The 7,474-nt window shown below is 42.1% G+C and overlaps 1 protein-coding gene across 3 annotated transcripts in view; it reads left to right on the top strand.

Moving 5' to 3' along the window:
• LOC102373085 (transmembrane protein 45B-like) overlaps window positions 1-7,474 on the top strand; it is an 18,552-nt gene that overhangs the window by 4,378 nt on the left and 6,700 nt on the right. Inside the window, exon 1 of one of the 3 annotated variants that reach the window (XM_025213808.1) lies at window positions 2,608-2,653. The exons of 1 other annotated variant lie outside the window; for it this stretch is intronic. The gene's annotated coding sequence lies outside the window, so the exon portion shown is untranslated. Of the gene's footprint in view, window positions 1-2,607; window positions 2,654-2,843; window positions 3,117-7,474 lie in introns of those variants that run through there. One more of the 3 variants, XM_006032145.2, reaches the window with a different exon arrangement.

Raw genomic sequence — 7,474 nt, 5'->3', positions numbered from 1 at the left:
GAGCTGAAGTCAAAGGACTTCAGTTTATTATTCATAATGTAGTAGCACCCAAGGACCGCAAGGAAAGGCCAGGGCTGCATATTATTATATTAAGAATATAGTCATCTGTTTCCCCATATATCTTATATTTTCAGCTATCCCTGCATTTGTGCATGCTGCCTTCTTTGTAATGCTATAGGTAGATTATTTGTGGAACAAACTGTGTTTTTCAAAGGAATAAAGTGACTATTATATAAAACTGTTGGACTGTACCAATGTTGTTGGTAAATGGAGTCTGTTTGCATTTTGTGTTTAATGACCCAGTGTGCTTATTGCCAACAAATCTCTCCCCTTGAGCCATGGAATAAGGCAGAGTCATTCACTGCTTGTAACAAATGGCTCTAAAGTTGCTATCAAATATCCTAGGAAAAAAGTATTTTGTTGCATGGGTAATTTAATTCTAGGACAAAATACCTTCATAAATGTGCATACATGATGGTTTTGTAGGAATTGAGCCTGGGCCCTCAGCAACAATAGACTGGGTCTTTACCTGTTCAGCCAAAGTAGTAACCATATAAGAATGTCACCCAGGTTTTTTGTCACTGGAGGCAGCCACTTGAGTTAACCGTGATAACAGCCGTCTAGGTTTGTCTACATGAGAAAGTGTCATTGGTTTAAACCACATTAAACCAATGTAAACACCCATGTTCACACTCTCTTCCTGATTTAACAATGACTCATTTTACTCTAGTTTAATTATTTTGGGGGACAAATTTAACTTGAACTGAAATTAAAGAGCACAAACAGCTTGTTCTAGTGGAACTACATTGGATGACAGCTGGACGGATGGGTTTGAGTTGCACCAACACAACTTTTCCACTGAGAAAATGTCTGAGCCAGTTAAGACCTACAGTGAAGAAGCCGTTTTAATCTTAGGACCAGATCATCCCCTGTATGGAGGGACCCACATAGACCAGATACTTCAGGAAGAGAACATGGATTTTTACATCCATTGTTGCAGATTGAGGTTTGAGGCGCAGAACGTGGCATAAGAAGATGTGTTGGTCACAAAACTGAAGCTCCTGAGTCATCTGCTGTTGGTCTGTGCTCCTGAACTGTGCTCCAGTGCCCAGCCCCACAACCATAGTCCTGATGGAGCCAGCCTGCTAGGCTCCAGACACATACACACACCCATGCACACATTCACACTCACTGCCTGTAGTTAGCACAGCATTCCTGTGGGGTCAGTGAGCTTAGGGGGTTACTATGAGAGGCAAGGTCAAGCCCACCTCATAGCCTCCTGCTGTTTCAATCAATTGATTCCAGGTAGCAAAATATACAGGTGCTGCTTAACATGAAATGTGAGTCTGCTTGTGAGACAGCCGTTAATAAAGCAGAAGAGAACGCTTGGGCACACTGCAGGTCAACACCAGCTATTAGTTAAAAAAGCCCGATTGATTATCCTGACAAAACTGACCTGCAGTTGTGCCAGATGGTCTCCCTGACTTAAGTTGAGGACTACATCAAAGAGCTAGCAATTTCTTCACCCTGTTAAGCAAACCAGCAAATGGCTATCAGGAGCAGGCTGGATTTAATTGCTGAGTTCTCCTAGGGAGCCAATCCCCTGACTCACCTGAACAACTGTATGCGTGTCCGTGCTGTAACTAAGTACAATACTGGGATTCTTGCCACGCTGTCCCATGTGAACAGGTGAAAAGTTCACTTTCCTGCATTCAGGTTATCAAGCAATATAAGCCAGCACCATACAGCATGACCAAACATCACAGGGTGTGACCTGAGATAGATGATGCATGTGGCTATGTCTGTGCTAGCGCTGTGTAAATAATTTGTTTGTTTTTTGGTTCTCTGGACTGAAGTGAAAAATGTTAACATATCTACTTTGGTAATATGCCATGGCCACAGCCTTATGACTAAACCACAGACGGAAGCAAGCTGGAGGATCCACCCACCTTTTGAGTTTAACTACGCTTCAGGGGCTCACACAGGGTAGAATAGGATCACATTTAGTCTCTTAATAAGCAAAATAGGATCTGGACCTTTATGTATCCTGTTGAACTAATTTAACTATATCATATGAACAAAATGAATTCCATGTTTAGTTCATTGCTTGGTTAGTTAATCATTCATGGCCTGAATTTGATTTTCTTTGAATATTATCGAAGTGTTAGTTAGTTAGTTGCTATGCTGTCTGCAAACCATTCATTTAAATCACTTTGTTTCCTGTTTGGGCAGCAGGTTTTTAATACAGAAACTGTGTTATGAATGTCTGGGTGAAGGACTGGGGCGAAAATGTACAAACTATGATATTTGCAAACATCCCTACAAGTCCCTATTAGTTTTCAGAACTAATAATATGGGTGGTAACTAATCATGCAATCCTGTGACTCAGAAGCGTTCAGTGTGTTTAATCATGCAAATGTTAGGGACTCGTTTGATTTATTTGCCCCACTGGAGTTGGTCAAATGGTAAAATGTCTTTTGCTGCAGAGTTTATAGAAGATCAGATCATTGCAATGGAGATTTAGGGCTCCCTCTTCTGTACAAAACTTAGAACAGCTGCTTAGTAAGCAATGCTGGTGCATGTTTTCCACCGGGTCTTGAATGATAGCAAGAGACAGAGGGCGGCTTTCGCAGCTGAGTAGAAAAGGTGGTAGGTACGTACAGCTTTGACAGGCTTGGGTTACATTATCAATGGGAATTTTGAAAAGCAAGGCAGGATGCTTGTTTGGTGGAAGGATGACATGAAAAGAAGTATTTTTATGACAAAAATGAGTGAAATGGTTTGATTTGAAATGACAGATTGGCTTCATGAGCTGATGAGGTCAGGCAGGGGCCACTCAGCTAGCTGCAGTTATAAAATCCATCAGGGCTAATCAGGCCAAAAAATGAACTGACCTGAAACAACTCATTGACCGTTTTGGAAGACATTACATATTTAAAATAAGTCTTCCAAAACGGTCTTCCGGGCATCTCTGCATTTTCTAGTTCCAGTCATTGAGGAGTGGGAGATGGAAGTACCAAATAACATGACCGCATTCTTGTAAGGGATCATCTGGCCTTTCAGACCCAATGGATTTTGTGAAGCACTGGGCGGTTCTAGACCTGGCTTAACATAAGGTGAGCAGTATCCTTCTTATTTTTGTAGGAAGGACTCAGCTCTGTGTTTTTCCTGTAGTTCTTCTTTGTTCATGTTTCTTTGAGTTCATGTACTATCATATCACTTTGTGTTTATTTTACCCAGCCCAGAATCTTTCTTTCTTTTGTAACAAAAAAAGTTTCTGATCCTGGTAATCTCACTGGCATTCAGCAGGGTTAATCTGCTGAAAGCTGACATGTCAAGATATGGTATCACGTTGCAGCCGTGTTATCGCTGCTCAGTGCCATCAGAACAGGCTGGGGTAGTAGTGAATGGGTCCCTCCCACATAGCGTTGGCCTTTGTGCTCCATTTCTGGATGCCTGTGGAGGGAAGGAGCACTCTGAAGAAATCTCACACCCTTCTTGCATTACAGCTAATGTTTCCCAGAGGTCCTTCCTTCACACCTCTAACAGCCATTGTGTAACGTTCACTCCTTCCAGGATAAGAGTAAAATTCTCCCTTCCCTCTGCCCCCTAAAGCAAGTCATATACCGGAAGTCTAGCAGTAGTTAGGAGTTTCAGTAGTAATATAGCTAGGGTCTATTAGAAGACCTGTGAGAACAGAGTTTGGCAAAGATCTCTGATGGTTGCAAGGTTCAGGCTCAGTTTTATCTCTGGCACCAGTGCCTTCCACAGCTACAAGAACTAATAGAAAAGAGGCTTTGTCAGATATGCTAACCACATTGCCCAGGCTGAGGTGTGATTAGATAGATGCAATCCCTGAAATATCAGGGCCCTCCCAACCAACTTGGGGCTTGTAAGTAGAAGCAGGTCTCTGAAAGGGTCTTAACTTGGATCAATCCTCAGCACAGAGTGCAGAACGCCAGAGAGATGAACTGCTCACCTGCAACATTTCTAGCTATGGCTCACAGCATTCATAAATAACATGGTTATCTTCTGCACACATATCTTCCTTTTCCCTAGCCACGTCTGCTTCTTTCCTTCTGACAAACCTTTGCTCTGGCTGAAGTACACAGGGAACAGAACCATATAGTTTATCACATATTCTTCCAAACCCAGAGGTGACTTGCCTACTAATGGACTTACATGATGTGCCAGAGGGAAGGAGCAGAGCGTATGACGAAGGCAGTTAACAACAATAGGAATCTGTTTTGGAAAGCCTAGAATCACAGGTGATAGAGAGACCACTGGCATGTGCCAGCAGTTAGATTTCTGATGGACATGGCAACAACAGTTCCTTCCCCAAACTACTAGCTGTTGCTTGGCCCTCTTAAAGTTTACATGCTTCACCCAAGAAGTGGCAGTGTTTCTCTGAGACCTGCATGAACCTAGGCTTAGCATTTAGGAAAGAACTTTGGGCCCCCTTTGCTATAAGAAGGTACCATATAAATATGGTTACTGAAGTTACACAGAGGAGAAGGTAACCCATTTGCAAATATTTGCAGTCTCCAGTCCCTTCCACTATTCAAGTCCCACGCAGTGTACATTTTGCTCTAGCTAAGATGCAACAATACTCTCTAATTCTTATATAAAATTGTTGACATAATAAAACCTTTCATTTTAAAAATCTGATGTAGTTGTCCCCATTTTACAGATGGAAAAAATAAGGCTCTCTGTATTGCCCAAGGTAAGCAGAAAGTCATTGGCAGAGTTGGAAATAAAACATAGAGCACTGTCTGTGACTTGGAGATCCTGCCTACTAGACAATGCTGTCTCTCTAAGAACAGATTTGGGGCTTTAATTGTTCCTTTCTCATTCATTATTACAGATTTAAAAGTCAAGATTTTCCTTAAAAAGTATAACATCTAAAAGCTACCTTCCACCCAATACCTTGTGCATCCACAGCAGAGCCCCCGAGAGCTTGTGTGATGTGACAATCCCCCCCAAACCAAGTGATATCAAAATCAGTTGCCTTTATCCATATTTTATAGAGAGGAAACTGAGGCACAGGGACACTAAGGATATGTGCAAATGACAAAATTGTAGTAATTTAAAATGGACAGGGACTTACTGGGAACTACCTCCACAGAGACTCTGTCTGCCTGCTTTTACCCTGGGGTAAGATGGGGCAATTTAGCCCAGTTTCATTCAGGGGCAAGTTGCCATGGTTTAGTTTTCTCTTGCCCCACGTAAGACTGGTCAGATGAACAATTATCATCTGCCTCTTTTCTTGCTGTAATTCATTTGATTGTCCAGACCGGGACTTGCCCAGTGTTGAACAGGAAGTCCTTGGTGGGGCAGATACCCACACAAAGGTCTTGTGAGTCACAGACTGATGTCTTTGACCATCATATCATGCTTTGTAATTTATGACAATATTACTCATCAAAACACAACATATTAGTTCCTCTTCCTGCTTTCTGAGGAAACTTTAGTATAACAAAGCCTTGCCATTAAAATTTGTCTTTCTAAATCCGGAGTTCTGCATTATCCACCCGGCTTTCATAATCCGGGTGGGGAGGATCTAGGATTGCCAGTGTCTTTTAGCTACAGTTCACAAATTGGGCAGCAGAAGAGCTTTGTTCTCATTGCGCTTACATTTCAAAGGGATGTGCCTTTACCTTGATTTATTGCAACTCCTGTTTGCCAAAACCAACAGTGTTTTAAACTGCTACAGCAGGAAATAGTATCTCTTCTCCTGTGCTTTGTAGTCCTGTACGACTGCAATGGATCCTTGAGTTGGATTAGATTTGTATTGTGAGATTATTGTTTTGAGGTAATTCAGTCTATAGTGATATTTTACTGGCCTAATTATGTTAGCTAGGGGTATCAAATTTTTGTTGTTGCTTGCAGAATTATACCAGTAAAATTCCTAGTACAGATACAGGCATGATGGTATCAAGATGACTTATAGTAGCATAGTTTACATCTGGTCCTTAACTGATATTTATACCAGCAGAAGTGCTTTTATACTGGTATAACTGGGTGCTCCTAAACAGCCATAGGGAAACTGTGTATTCCCAGGCACTGGTCCTACCTTGATTTCTGTGCCAGTGCGGGTTCTTTTGGTGTGTGGCTTCCATTTTTGATGCTCTGAACAAGAGTGAGTATTAGACAAGCCTTTTATTGGAGAGACCCAGTCAAGCAGATGATGTTATGCTAAGGCAAACAGCTCAAGAGAAAATATATCAGAACACAGCTGCTATGAAAGCACAATGAAATCATGCAGCCAAAAGCTTACTTTCAGAGCCATTGAAGAGGTTAACAGAGGATGCCATCTATGTATGTAGTATTTCAGTCAAGTAATAATTGCCTGGAACCCTTGCAAAGCTCTGACAGGGAGTGTGCAGTGCATGACAGCGCAGAAAAGTGGACTATTCAGAGGCATACTAAGATACTAAGATGGAAATCATGGTAGTGGGTAACCAGCTAATTTCTCTTGGATATTTGTGCTTTGGGAAAGTTTTCATAGACATTAGGGCTGGAAGGGACCTTGAAGATCATCAAGATCACCAAAAGATAATTTAAATGAAAACTCCTTCTGGAACCCATTGAAACAATAGCTTTCTATACACTCTGAAAAATCATCTTCTTTTGACCTTAATAAAGTCAGTGAGCAGGGGTCTCCCCATTGCTGCAGCTTATTGAGTGGTAAACTAGGGGCTTCTGCATTTAGAGTCACTTTTTTTACCAGCACTGAGAATAGCTGGCACCAGAAAAATCCCAGACCATCTCTGTTCTGAACGGGCCTATCGCAGGATTAACCTTTCTGCTCTACTCTGCTCCTGCTTGCTTGTTTGCCCAAGCCATGGTGACCTGTGCAGTGGAACAGAGGTAGCAGGACAGGAGCAGCATGTTGCCAGGAAAGATTTATTGCCAATGAATACACTGCTGCTTTTGCCTCTGCATTGGCTCTCTTTGCAGATCTCCTGCATCGCCCTGAACTGGCGTCTTTGTCCTAGTGCTTCTGCATTTCCCTCTCGACTCCAATCCAGCTCTCAAACAGGGGTTCAAGAAGTACAGCTAATCATGCTGAGCTGTTTCTTTTGCCCAAAAGGCATGGTATAGCCAGGAGTAATACTGTCACTAGATTGCTAGCAAAGCAGTTAAGGTATATGGCGGGTTCCCATGGCTGTGAACAAGGTAAGTTGTTTCTGCTTCTTGCCTGCTGTCACTTGTGATAAGGATACATCACTTTACCATACACACAGCTGTGCATATATACCACAAGCTGTAGCTCATTTGCCGCCATCAATTATTCTACAGAGCCCACAGATAGCTGTCTTCTTGTCAGGATACCTAGTGGAGTCTCTACTTCGCTTCAATGGTCTCTGTCCTTGCTAACTCTTGGTCTTCATTTCCAAGTCCAAAGGGATATTGGTCAGATTTAAAGGAAATTAATTCCCTCTTGGTTTCAGAGATACAAGTCTGGTGCAAA

The sequence above is a fragment of the Alligator sinensis genome, unplaced genomic scaffold, assembly GCF_000455745.1.
Source record: "Alligator sinensis unplaced genomic scaffold, ASM45574v1 scaffold1153_1, whole genome shotgun sequence".
NCBI classification, from domain to species: Eukaryota; Metazoa; Chordata; order Crocodylia; family Alligatoridae; genus Alligator; species Alligator sinensis.
The sequence above is the reverse complement of the archived record's forward strand: the minus strand, read 5'-3'. Positions and strand labels throughout refer to the sequence as shown.